Here is a 14755-nt window from a genome sequence, read left to right as displayed (position 1 = left end):
TAGTGTTACTGCGGGGGGTAGCATGGTGTGTCTACTCACAAGGCAGGGAAGCAGTAGCTAGGTAAGATCACAGTGTGGCAGAAGTCCAAGGAGAAACAAGCAAACATACAAATGGTGCAACAAAACCATACTCTAGCAAAATAGCACCGCTCTTCCTCAGAGAAAAAACTTTCTAATGTCACGGCTGCCTTGGTCTTGGTATCAAATGTTCCAAAGGTCAACGCTGTAACAGGTAATTTAAATCCAGTTCAGCACTAAAAAGATAGCAGCACAACTAATTTAACACACAACGTAAATAGAAAATCCTAAAAAAAAAAATCTCAATGTGCAAAATCATACAAAAAGTGTGATCAAAAGGCTATTTACTTTCTATTCGGCCAAGAGAGCCACTCTCAGGCTGAGTGGAAACACTAGTAGATAAATCAGTATGTCCATACTTTAAGATATTAATACTGTACTCTGACAACTTTATAGTTGCTATTATCTGCTATAATACACATGTAGGACACAATAGTTAGGGGTGTTAAACATACAGCTCCCAAAAGGTCCAATCTTGTCCAACCTGTGGGACGATTTTAAAAAAAACTGTAAAAAAAAAAAAAAAAAAAAAAAAATTTACAGAGAAGACTAACTGCAAGTTGTAAGTTTGTAAAATTGTAAATTTAAAATAATTTCAAGATCTACTATGTCGTTCGGGTCCAGATACCGGCTACTAAATGTTTTGTGAAGTTGGAGACACACTGTGATCTGTAAGTTGTAATTTGTAAATGATGAACTGAGGCCTAATATTGTTGAAATTTCACTCATTTTTCTTGAGAAATTTCAGCTTGTTCATAATGGTTTTTTAAAAATATGTAAAAGATTGTACTTTTTTGCACTAAAGCCAAGGGACAATATTGGAGTTGTCGTTATTTATAGGCTATTATGCTGTGACTTCACTGGTCTGGCCCACTTGAGACCAAATTGGGCTGTATGTGGCCAACAGATCAAAATGAGTGACACCCCTGCAATAGTGAATAGAGTAACTTTTCAACACACCGTAGGCACTGCTGCCTATGGCTCCCACAGGCTCACGCAACATTTCGTCTAACTGTGTCCATTCCACTCCACGCAGCTCCATGCTAATCTGTCCCTTTGTCTTCCCCGCAGTCTCCTCCACATCAGACACTGACAACGTCCAGGAAAGAACGCATGCCACACCAGCACATTTCTAAAACCAAATCACTGCACCCATCTGGACGTCTGTTTACACAATAAGTCATAAATACGTGTTCATTTACAGCAGCGTAATAATCTCCATTGCGTTTTCCCCCCTATCGGCGTTTTTAGATTTACAGGGCTTTGCGCACTGGCCCTGCTGCAGGCAGGCGGACATACACATGTGGAATGTGGAGGGAAGCACCCGCCTATAACAATAACACCACACACAAAACACAACCGGCACAAGGCGAGTGTAGGAGTTGGACCGAAATGCGAAATGAATCTGCAATGTGAAATGCCATGTGGTCTGAACGCACGTAAACACGGCGCAGCGACGAGACAAAGCGAAGAGCTGCAAGATTTTTCCCTCATGTGTGGCGGCGGCGGCTAGCTCAGAACACTGCATGCTAACCGAGTGCTGGGAGTCCCAAAAAACCGAGCTGCTGAATTCTCTCTTACCTGATGTGGCATATCAACCTTCGCTGTGTGCAGTAGCAGAGGGGGGCCCAGATGTCGGAGCCAGGTCGACAATTTTCCCGAACCAGTGGAGCTGAAGGCGGCTTTTTTTTGAAAAACAATTTCCTCCACGCCGAAAAAGTTTTTCCTCCGTATAAAACAAAACTGTCAGTAGAGAAGAAAGGAGGGGTGAATTAGGACGGGCTATCTAACGGTCAGTCGGGGGGCTGGAGGATTGGGTAACGTTAGAGCCCCGGTGACGTCCCGTTATTTCTAGCACACTTAACACCAAACGTCATTCAGCAAATCAGACAATTTACTAGTTGACTTGCTCGGGCTCAGGTAAACACCCCCGTGGATAAGTCTTTAGATCTTTCCCGAATTATTTGTGGTCATGTGAGAGATTCGGCACACAAGTTACATATGAAGCAACACTTCATTCAACGAAAACTTCTAAGTTTTATAACCGTCCACGCTCCTAGCTAACCGAGTCCACGGTGTATTTTCATTGTAAACCCATTACCGTCATGTTAGTGAGCCGAATTTACCATTTACGACACAACTTAAGTCATGGTAAAAGGTTTGTACTTGTGCCAACACGCAAAGTCAATCCAACTGCTAGATTTTAAAGGAGTTTTTAGTCAGCTTCTTTCCTCCAGACATGGGAGGACAAACGTGGGACTCGGACACGGGCTAGCTAAAACACCAGCGGACCAGCGGTCACAGTGTGAAAATGTCCTTTAATTTCCACACACTGTGCATATTATTGTCAATATTATTGTGCTGCAGTGGCGTGGCGGCTGCGAAATGGCCTCCCGACAATGACATTACGCCTAGCTGACTGACTACATTGTTTGTGTCAGCGGCACGTCAAAATATCGCAGCCCGCTAGAGAGCAATAACAACAGCTAACGTTAACGGCAGCACTCTTTAGGGGTCCTGAAAAACGCGTGTGGCACTCGGCCTAAAGCACTTCTCAGCGAAGCGAAACGTAAAAGTGGATAAGTAGTAATGCTACAACAGTGTCACAACACCTCCGACCACACGGGACGACCACAAAGGTACGGGAAAGTGCAAAATAACTTACATTATTCCATGCGAGGAGCACCGCAGGCTCGGTTAGTCCAGTTTCTTAGATCTCTATCAACATAGATGGACAGCACTTCTCCGTGGTCCCGCCCCCGCGGTTTAGCAGTCAGGCATATCTATACATATATATAATCCCTCAAGTGTCCAATCACAGCGCGCCACTCTGGAAAAGTCTCTGCTCCCATTGGTCGAGAAGCACATCAATCTCGCGCTGACTTTACAGCTGTCTCCTTACCATATAGGGGTGTGTCGTGACGTAGCAGCCTGGTAAGTAGTAAATAATTCCATCATAAAATAACATTCAATGAAAGAAATTAATTTACATGATAAGTAATCGTCATTGTTTTCTGAAGCTCGTGCTGCTCAGGCCGTTTGCTTACATGCATTTATTAATACTGGCGTTATGTCTATTAATGTCCCAACAATTATTATTGTTCGCTTTGTGTGTGAACATTTCTGTTCGAGTACTGCTGTATTTTCAACTTAAATGTACTTTGTACCTCGACATTTCCCATCATGAAAGATTTATGAATTACCTATACATAATATATGAAAGTTCCAGCATCCTCTTCTTTCTGTGTGATCTCTCTGGCCTGGAAACTGCTGGTAACTGATAGTATACACATACTAAGAGCATAGGAGGTTAGAGGAAAAACATTTTCACTCAACCACTGACCAATTGGGCCCTGTGGTACTATACTGTGACCCCCCCGGGAGGTATAATTATAGTACTTCAATCACCACCTACCCACTCTGTAATTAGTAGCGATTCTTTTCTTATATCTATCTCTCGTCAGAGCCTCCAGATGCCCAGTACATCGCCTGGAAGAGTTATCTATAGCGTTTTGTTTTGTTTTGTTTTTTTTAAGGCAAATAACTGCATTTCAGTCCTGTTGCTGTTACAAAGATCCAAACTATGATCTTTCAGTAACAAGGGGAGGTCAGTGCTGGAAACATAATTCCTGTGCTTTTCAGGGCAAAACCAATGATACAAAATAGACGAGCAGCACCAGCCCCTATGTGACATACTTTCACAAAGGAAACTTGAATCCTGATTATTGGTGGTTTGTGAAAGGACTAGGTTGTTTTAAAGAATAGTTTTTTTTTCAGTTTTCTACGCTGTGTGAAAGGAGGCTTTTTAAACAACATCCATCTTATTCACCATGTGATTTATGACCTGCGGCTGTCACATTTTAAAAAACGGCACGGTTTTATGTAAGGCCAGAACTGGATTTGCTGAAGGCCATGTGAATTAGTCTAAAGCTTGCACTAAAAAATGCCTACAATTAGTTTTGTGTGGGTTTCTCTGACTGGACAGGGGTACTGGAAGGTGGGTAGGGGATGGGGGTTAAATCGTAAAATGCATTTGTTGTTAAAATTACATCAAATTCATTTTTCAGACAAAACTGAAGTCACAGACACACACACCATAACCCACCGTCGCTGACTGTTTGCTCATAGGGAAGCCAAAGGCAACTTTCTCTGCTCTCTGTTTAAAATTCATAAAGTCTGTGCCTTAATATGTAAGTGCTGTGAGATGACATATGCTGTGAATTATTTGCACTGAATTGAATATAGTTAGTCTGGATGTCATTGCCTTGACCTCTGGTTCTACTGTGAGGAACCTTGGAGTTATTTCTGACCAGGTTGTGTCCTTCAACTCCCACAAAAAACAGTTCTCTCAGACCTTCTTTCACCAGGCTTAAAACTATCCCTTTGTTATGCTGCTATAGGCTCTAACCGCTGGTGGACTTCCCATAATGCACAGACTATCTCTCCTGTCCTTCATTCTCGATACATTTCTATACAGATACTCTATGTCACTACCTTTGTGTCTTCTCTCCTCTGTGTTTTGTTGTCTCTGCAGGTATCTCTAACTCCTACACATTTCTGGCCTCACCAACCTCCCCAGTGTTTATTGTTACTCTGCCAAGGAACGCAGCAGAGTTATGTGACGATCGACGTATGTTTGCCCCTCTGTTTGTCTGTCTGTCTTTCTGTTAGCAACATTACTCAAAAACGGACTAACGGATTTGGATGACATTTTCAGGGAAGGTCAGAAATGACACAAAGACCACCTGATTAGATTTTGGCAGTCATGCAGCTTATAGTCCTCACCCCAACTTAGAATAGCATAGTATATGCTGCACAATACTGTATTATAATTACTTTAAACTCATATACTATAATACAATTTGTACTATAATACTGTATACATTTTGCTGCTACACTGCATAACATAGCTATGCTATACTAGACTACATTGTAATATACTGTACTATGCTGTACTATACTATACTACACTATATTATGCTATACTGTACTACACAATACTATAGTATATTACACAAAACTTCACTATAATAAAGTATTGTGCATGATACTGATATACAGTTCTATACTGCTCTACCTCTCAATATTAATCTATACTGTAATAATACGATTACATGCTGTACTCTTACATAATATACACTACACTCTTATATAGTACACTGGTTTGTCTTATGCTATACATTATTATCTCCTTCTATGTCACAGTTTAGAAATACATAACATATTTGTATGCAAGCTACTGAAAAATTGCAGCTTGTTAAAGGGTCACCTCACACAAACCAAAACCAAATTTATTTTATCATCTCCTCATTTGCAAACAAATCCATTCTGGCTCAACTGTACTGTTGTGGCAGACGTCTAAGAAGCAAGTAATCCTGAGCAAATAAACTAAAATGACCTGTGTGGCTAGATTACCCCTCCAAGGAAAAGAGAAATGTGTCTGAGATAGATTTGGGTAAAACAGTCCTTTCTCTTGTTGGTTCTTTTACTTCCAGTACTTTCATGACAGGAATGTTGTCAGGGGTCTCTGGTTCTAGTGTTAACTTGACTGCTGCATTCATTAACATAATGCAACTGTCATGGATCTCCTGGTGAATTGATCTAGTCTACTGTAAAGTTACTGTGTACTGCCTTGTCTAGATGCATTATAAGTTGCATTAGATGTGATTTGACCAAAAGCAGTTACACCTTGAAGATAAAAGCAAAAAATTCAATTTAAAACAGTGATTTCATTCAGCTTCCGTCTGACTGTTCCCTGATTCAGAGTCACTTTTTTCTCTGAGTTCAAAGCTTCCGGTGTTTATGAACATCAACCATTTGAATTTTAAAAGTGTGCATAAATCATTGGCTGCTTGCTCCAGTTATTAGCAGTTTAATATGCAAATAGAAACCATTTCTGTGTGTACATACACAGTCCGTATCCTTCACTACATCCACATGTGTGTATGTGCGTGATCTTTTTCCTTGCAGCCTGCCTGTGTGTGCATGTGCTGGAATCTAGGCCATCCCTTACGGCTTTGTGTCTGAGAGGAGGATCAGTCTATAGGAGGGGCAGCCAGGCATATGGGCGTGTTTATGTTGGGGCATGCGCACACAGGACTCCGTCTTGCTCTGTGTTAGTGTGTGTGCATGAGAAAGAGAGAGAGCATATACTGTATGAGGTGTCTGGATTGTGTAGGGGTGTTTCCACTGTGTAACACACATTACAGTGTAATAGGAGCAGGACACACACACACACACACACACAAACACACTTTCTCTGTAGCTTTCGCTTCCTCACTATCTTCCTTCCCGAACTCTGAATCTCTCCATCTTATTTTAACACTCCCACCTCCACACCAACACGCACACGCACATACTCGCCACTTTCTCTCCCACTCACAGGGTGAGTCTAGGAAACAGCTGGAAAAGCAAATAGTCGCAGGCAGGCCGAGCCCCAACCCACTGGCTCTCGTACATGACTGGACCTTTGCTTGGATGAATGCAGTCTTCACACTGATTTTCAGCTGCAGTCAAAAAGCACAAGGAGGAGTGCAACTGCACAAACCTAAAGGAATGCTGCAGCGCTCGGCAAACACACTCTTTGATCAACTTCACAGTGTGCGGCCAGAAGATTGGTAGCAGTGTCACCCACGTGTGCCACAAGTTTCTCAGGGATATTTTGGCAGCTATGGCCGCACACAGGATCACACATCGCCGGGTAGGAACTGTTTCAGTCACAGCCAGGCCTTTCCTCACCATTTTAAGTTTGTGTTCTCCTCGGCTCGGCCCCGTCCTGCAACCCCTCAACAATGTCACCATCAGCTTCCAACATCAATAAACTCAACCTGTAGTCACAACATATTTGCAGCATTATTTCCAATTAGACATGAGGAAATCTGAAAGCAAAACGGGAACATGGGGTCAGTAAGTCAGCTAATACCATTCGCTCTACATAGCCCTTGTTCTGTTAGCACGACCCATTTGATTAACATCTGCTACAGCTGACACTGTGATATTATGAGGAATGTGTGATGTCCAGTTGGAGTAGATTCAGTTTATGTAAATCTTAATGGATTGCACAGTTTTCTGTTTTCTTTTGTCATTTTTTTTCTTTTATCCCCAGTTTTAAAAAAAACAATAATTGTGGCATGAATGTGTAAGTAATTTCAAGGTTATCCATTTAAATGTTGACATTTCACTCACGAGTTACGACATCAGCAAAGACAGCTGGATTCTTTCATTTTGGTTTATAAATATGAGTAGAACAGAATACATACTGAATATATTGAGCATATAATGCCCATCTTGTACTGAATTCTTCTTTTGCCTTATATGTACTCCTACAGGAGAAAAAACATCCAAAAAAAAGACAAAGGGTTTCTTCAAGAATGTAATGAATGTTACTCTGAGAGTACCAAGCTGCACAAATCATTACTGTATTTCCACACACAATTAAGTTTAAACATCTCCAGCACAACAGGAATCACCTGTTCAATGCAAACCACCTCCTCCATCCTGCTCATACCTCTTTGAATCATCACAAACCACATAAAAGAAGTTCTACATTGTGAGAGAAAAGGAAAGTGAATAGAGAAAGTAAAAGGTTTAACCACCAAGTTCCCATTGACACTGCAGTCCACTGTATAAAACATAAACAAAGATTTAAGCCGTGGATAAATATGTGAAACTTGTCCAACTTGACCTGATGTTGTCATATTTTTATGTTTATCTTGTACTTGTGTTCATTCCACAACTTGTTTTGAACATTCAAATTGAATTATTCGGTGTGTCTTAGTTTCTTTTTTATTAATATCATTTAATATTGTTAATTATGTTATTTTTTGCATGTTAAAGTCATTATGCTGCTCTCACTATTATGCCTTTTCCTTTTCTTGAGGAGACATCAGTGAAGCCGTGTCTCTGTTTCACACATCTAGAGCTCATTTTATTTAGTCACCATCTGAGCAATTAACTATATTTGCTTTTGCATTCATTTGAATCCCACTTTTCCTTTGCTGCCAATCCAGTATAAAATCTGAAGTAAATACCAATACGTGTTTTGTTACAGCCACTTGACTGAGGCGGAAAATGTCTGATAGATTATTTCCACTCGTCTCAGCTCCTCAGGAAGCATTTAATATGAAGTGGCTGGGTTGGAGAGGATACACACCCAGCACAAACACTTCCAGTCAGGCTGAATGCAGTCCGCTGCACATAGCTACACAGTCATAATTCAGCTCTATCATAACTCACCACCTGTGTGTAAAGCAATGGTCAGCAAAAATAGTTTCCATCCCCAATACCAAAAAGAAGGAAATGGTTTTTTTTTTTTTTAAATCTAAAAAATACTGTAATTGTGTTCCCACCATTCTGTTTTATAACATAACACTGGTTCTGACAATGTCTGTGTGGCTCTCTAGAATGTGTCATTATCATGTTGCAACATACATTTACTTATGATGATGGGACCTAACAATAAGGCAGCCTAAGGTCCACTGGGATGAAGGAAAAAAGTTCAGTGAAATACTGAACTTTCACTGAATATATTGCATATGTTTTGGATACAATATTGACCTGTCTTGCTGTAACTAGCAACAAGCATTTGGTTTGGGTTGTGAAACATGTAAGTCTACAGAAGATATCGCTATTTTCTAAAAATGTTATCGGTCAGAAAGATTGGAAACATCTGGTTGAATACATGAACATGTGTCGAACTGCATGCATGTGCTATGCAGCCTAACCACCATCTACTGGAGTGCTCCAAATTTTAAAACTTCAAAAACATAAAATAAAATGCTAAATTCCTCGAAGAACTGTTACCATGAGACATTTGCACCATGTCAACTGCCCGGAAGTGTGACTTAAGTGGAAGGAAATGTAAGTTTATCATCAGTATTTAATTCTGTCTGAAAAATTGGAAAAGAAAAGTTTGTGGGTGGGGAGGAGTGATTGGGAGGGGAAAACAGAAAAGACACACAGAGGCTGCACATTCTGTAGACGGTGGAGACAATAGAGTGCCGCGTCATCATTCGACAGCTCTGATCAATGTCAAGCTGTTGCACAACACTAAAACCCCCTCTCCTTTGTCCTCCTTTCTTGCTTCGTTTCTTGCTGCCTTGCAGGCTTTGAGCCTGTCTTGCATCTGTTCAGTCCACGCAGGAAAAGCCTTCACAGAAAGTCGAAAGCCAAAATAAAAAAAACATGCAAAACTGCTACAATGTGGTGGCAATAATGAAACGATAGAAAAATCTCTAAATGGATCAATTTTTATCAATATTCAGATAGCCTGGGTTATCTCCAGTGTGTCCCCACATGTCTGATCCTGCAGCATAGCATTTTACATCTTTTCTTATTTGAGTTCAGACTAAATGACAGTGTCATGTCCCCTCTTTCTCAGATTGCTGTGCTCGTTCCGCCGCCCCTCCCTCTCCCTCTGCTCCCTCATGACCTCTGCTCTAGTGGGAAGTGGCAAAGAGGAAGCCCAAATCACAGCTTCAAACAAATCGGTCTGTTTGAAAACACTGAAGACCACAACAAACACATGGGAGTCACGCCACTTAATGCAGTTGAAATATCAGTCCAAATAAGGGGGGTGGCGCACATCTGCACTAATATGACTCCGCTTTGCTCTTTATTTACCACACATCCTCTGAAAATCACTTGTTTCTCACAACAGTGTAATGCAATGCTCCTCCAGCCCTGCGTCGCAACCCAAAACGGATCCTCACATGACAGTGCTGCTGTTAGTTTGAAGCCCACTGACAGCACTTTCTCAAGAGGATCTCCAACCAGAACAAGCTCAACAACCACTGTTATAATATAAACTTCATGTATAAAAGATGAGGATTGCCTTTTTATAACTCAGAGCAAGCAGAGCAGCCTGGCAGGGTAAAACCTCTTTTCAGAGTACATTTTTTGCTCTCTGTTTTAGATTTCTTGTGGAATTTCAGTCCCTCTTTGATTCGATTTCAGTGAACTATGAAATCATACACTTTCACTCTGGCAATTTCCTACCACTAAGATTCCTGTTTTTATGTAGTATACCACACAGCCCACACTTGTTCCCCACAGCTGGAAGCTGGCAGCACATTTCTAAGAAGAGGACACTGGCATTTTCTCTTCGACCAGTTTGTCTTCAAGCTACTATTATTGGTTGTTCTATTTTTTTGGACACAGTAGCTTCGACAAGTTGGCTATTCCCTCCCCTGCACAGCCAAGTGCACAAAGCTTTATGCAACAATGTGCTGTTCTCTTCTCAGGTTAGATTTTCATTAAATGGTTTCAGACATTTTGTTGTATTGCACAAGGATTTTTCTCTCATTACACAATTTAGTTTTAGCACAGAGCTCCATGTGCTAAAGATTTACCACACCGATGCTCATAGCATCATTTCATGATGACATTGATGACTTCTGCAACTGCACATCACATAACACAAATGCCCCCCGGTCATGCATAACTCTGTTTTCTAGCATGAACATGAGACCATTTATGAGCAGCTCCATGTGACACAGAATCACAACATCCTAAAGCATGTGCTAAGCTCTAGAGGTTAAAGAGAGCACAGAGCATGTGACTGCAGCAACATACATAAAGATAAGAAAGTAAAGGCCATGACATGGATTATTAAGTGTCTATCTATGATGTACTACTGGTGTTTATTACTTACTAGAATCTGGTAATATTGAGAGTTAGATGTAGCACCATACTGGTTACTTGGTTCTACATCTTGTAGAACGCCCAAGTAGTTCCAGTTTTTTGTTGAAAATCAAGAAGTTTAAGTCCAATGAAATTTGGACTGGAACAAAGGTAAGTGGTGAACTGCCAGAGGTTAAAAAAAGGAAAGGTTATCCAAACCTGAAAAATAATGTACATTTCAGAATTATACGAAAAGGCCTTTTTTCAGGGAACAAGAAATGAGCTTCAAAAAAAAAAAACTTAAAGTTGTTCTGCAGCAATGGAGGTTGATCAAGCCTTTAAAGTTAGTGCTATGAATTCCTACAGGTGTCCCAATTTTTATTGATTACTCACAACCCCCTCTGTCATCATAAAAGTAGTGTTGGAACACACCATGGCACCATATCCTGGAGAGCATTATTTGAACAGTACTGTACTGCAGAAAGTAGTGTGTTGTTAGAAAAATGGTGAGGAAAAGACAACTAACAATAGAAGAGAGACAGATCGTCATAACACTTAAAAATGTAGGTCTTTCCTACAGAGAAATTGTGAAGAAAGTCAAGGTGTCAGTGAGTATAGTTCTTTTCACCTTCAAAAGGCTTTCAGAAACTGGAGGAAACTCTGGCAAGAATAAATCTGGGAGTTTCTGAGAGTCAACAGCTTGGTGATAGGCAGCTCACAGGACAACAGCTTCAAGCACAACTGACTAGTGGTCGTAGTAAGCAAGTCTTAGTTTTAACTGTGAAGAGAAGACTTGGAGTTGCAGGTTTGACAGGTGGAGCTGTAGCAAAAAAAGTCATTGCTAAGATGTCAGAATAAGAAAAAGAGGCTTGCCAGAACCATGAAACACCACCAATGGACTACTAAAGACTGGAAGAAGGTATTATGGACTGATGAATCAAAATTTTAAAACTTTGGTTCATCATGCAGGATTTTTGTACAATGTCGAGTAGGAGAAAGGATGGTTCCTCAGTGTGTGACATCAACTGTTAAACATGGAGGAGGAAGTGTGATGGTCTGGGGATGTTTTAATGGATCCAGAGTCAGTGACTTGTACAGAGTGAGAGAAACCCTGAACCTAAACAGCTACCACAGAACAAGATGCTAAGCTTGGAAACATGAAGTGGCAGCACAGTCTCCAGACTTAAACCCCATGGAGCTGGTTTGGGATGAACTGGACAGAAGAGTGAAAGCAAAGCAACCTACAAGAACCACTAATTTATGGGAACTTCTGCTACAGAGTCAGGAAGAACTTTCTGGAGAACATTTGATTTCCATTATGGAAAGAATGCCACAAGTGTGTTCAGCTGTTATATCTGCCAAAGGTGGCTACTTTGATGAACCAAAAGTTCAGAATCCAATTTGGTTTCTAAATTTATCTATTTATAATTCATTTGTTTATTTGTTCTGTGCTTTCATTTCAGAGTACAATGAGACATTAACATGCATAATTTCCAACAAAAAAAATGGAAAAATTGTGGTGTTCTAAAATTTTTTACCACATATATCGATATATACATATATATGTATCAAAAACCCTCACCTGGAAATGGTAACAAGGGGCGTAACCACTATTTTGGGGCATAACAATATGCTTTAAAGCCCTAAATCACCGTAAACAAAAAGTAAATTTTTGAAGCAATCAAACAAAAAAGGAGAGCTTGGAGCTGGTGTGCTGTTGCTCCAGAATAATGTACCATTAGCACAGGACAGGTGATAGAAGCAGGCAAATGTGACTTTGAACTGCTGCTCCATGCACCCTGCTCATCCGACCTGCACCATTTGACTTCTGGCTGTTTCCCAAACTGAAATTCTGTTTTCAGAGCAATGATGAAGTCATCCTTCGTAAACTGAATAACCTTGGGATCGCTGAAAAGCTGTAGTCAGTATTTTCCTCTATATTCTAACGTGTCATTTATCTCCATAATCATCGCAATTTTTAAAGAAACATACAGCAGATTATATAAATAATAATATCTAGATGGAGCCATAGTCATTACACTTTGTTTTGGATTATTATCTACTGTCTTCGGCCTTTGTATGTGTGCCAACGGATCCATGAGTGCATGTTTTCATGTACTTGTATGAGGATGTCAAGAAAACAGGTGCAAATCTGGATAAGCTCAGCTGCTTTCTCCATTATCCTGCATAATTTCCCCAGGGGAGGAAAAAAGACAGAGAGGTCTGAAGAGGCAGTGAAAGCTAAAGAAATGTTGTTTTTCTCCAGCTGTATAGTCAAGTGGAAAACTACATCTATATGTTCCTTGAAATACACACGTGTGCATATGTTTAGGAATCTGTGTGTGGTATGTGTTTATCTCATTTTTTTTTAAACACACACATACGTACAAGAAAATCATAAAATGACAGCCCTGACTGTAATGCCTCAAAGCCAGGGTTGTACATAGAAAATTACACACTGATGGCCAGTGCTGCCTGACATGAGCCTCTACATGCAAACATAGAAATGCTCTACACTGATGCATGCATTACATAAAATCAATTCCATAAAATGACAAGTACAAACATGACAGGGTTCATTAATACAATGCCACTGGATTTTTTTGTCAAACAACTGTCAGCACAGGCAACATTTTACATCCCAGCTTTATATTCACATGGCTGATGAAGTTGTGCTGCTGCAACGTAACCATCCTGCTGTTATGCAATTCAAGACAAGTCAATTTGAATTTTTTAAACTTAGTGTTTTTAAAAGCAGGGGAAGCAGTATTGTTGGGGCTCTCCAGGCAAAGCAATAAGCTCTCTGACATGCTCAGCCTAAATATTTCATGTGAGGGGGGAACAGGGGATTGTTTGTGTGTTGGTGCATGACTGGCAGGGAGGACAGAAGAAGACAAACTTGGTCAATGTGGGAATAAATGTTTAAGGCAGTCTTTCAATTGCCATGTTTAGGTAAATGTGATGTAGAGCTGAGAAGACGTAAAGCTACAAGCTCTTGCATGTAAATGTTTAACGCTGACTGATTGAGCTCACATTGAAGTGTGCGGCCCGACGATTTGACTCAAGAGAGAGAATAGAAGCAGGGATGGTGAGGGGCCCCTAGACAGTGCTGTTAGCTCCCTGACCTGCACCGGGTAAATGTTTGACTTAGAGTGTCCCTGCACACTGGATTTGTTGCACGCTAGTGTGCCATGGAGGCCTGAGAGGGGGAGGAGACACTCAGAGAGTCGAGACAGCACGCACAGAATTAACCTAAGAGGAACTTTTCACATATACAGATGTAATTATTTCTTCTGTAGTTGCTCAGACTGTGCATGCAAGAGGTGTAATCACTTAGATGCACTCATGGACTTTATTAGAGTCTTTCTTATTATATCATTCTTAAATGGTTCTTCTGAGGGCTCTCTGATCCTTCATAGCCCTATCACCAACTGAACCACCTTTTTATTTAGGGGTGTTTCTTCACATACTTTATGTGGTTGTTTAAAATACTGATTCTTATTGGCCAGGCCAACAATCTAAAAACCCAAATATTGAATGTATTATAATGGAAGACTTGGAAATGTTGCAAATTCTTACATTTGCAGTTCATACATAAAAGTTAAACTTAATGTGTCCAAAACTTTCAAAACAGTTAGTGTTTTCTTTTGTTTTGTTTTTTTTTTGGTTTTTTTTTTTGTTTAGTTTTTTTTGTCTAGATCCACAAGGTCATTTCGTGTTTTAGGGGTCTATGTTTCCTGATCATTGTGATTGATTTTGTGTTTGTGTTTCTCTGTGTTTCATTGAAGCTGACGTGTCAATTCAATTAAATTTCATTTTTTGATATTAACTTTTTTTATAGCACCGATTACAATTCAAATTATGTCAAGATGCTTTACTAACCCATATGTCTGAACTCCCAGGGCAAGCCCTATGACGACAGTGGCAAGAAAAAACTCCTTTTAATGGAAAACCTTGAGCAGAACCCGACTCATTTCTAACAACTAGACTGTAAGCAAATGAGGTAAAAAGCAAGGAAAATAAAAGAGCCAGCAAATCTGTTCATGCGCTTCTTTTA

General features: G+C 40.3%; 2 protein-coding genes across 3 annotated transcripts in view; one reads left to right on the top strand and one right to left on the bottom strand.

Moving 5' to 3' along the window:
* LOC111574438 (E3 ubiquitin-protein ligase Itchy-like) overlaps positions 1–14755 on the top strand; it is a 218840-nt gene that overhangs the window by 114352 nt on the left and 89733 nt on the right. The gene's annotated exons all lie outside the window — the stretch shown is intronic.
* LOC111577005 (vitamin D3 receptor A) overlaps positions 1–14755 on the bottom strand; it is a 102114-nt gene that overhangs the window by 70381 nt on the left and 16978 nt on the right. Inside the window, exons 1-2 of one of the 2 annotated variants that reach the window (XM_055012998.1) lie at positions 2744–2850; positions 1660–1821 (exon numbers count right to left, since the gene is read on the bottom strand). The exons of the other annotated variant lie outside the window; for it this stretch is intronic. The gene's annotated coding sequence lies outside the window, so the exon portion shown is untranslated. Of the gene's footprint in view, positions 1–1659; positions 1822–2743; positions 2851–14755 lie in introns of those variants that run through there. 2 annotated transcript variants of the gene reach the window in all.

This window comes from Amphiprion ocellaris, chromosome 8 (genome assembly GCF_022539595.1).
Source record: "Amphiprion ocellaris isolate individual 3 ecotype Okinawa chromosome 8, ASM2253959v1, whole genome shotgun sequence".
Classification (NCBI taxonomy): Eukaryota; Metazoa; Chordata; class Actinopteri; family Pomacentridae; genus Amphiprion; species Amphiprion ocellaris.
Note: the sequence above shows the minus strand (reverse complement) of the source record. Positions and strands in the feature narration are given on the sequence as shown.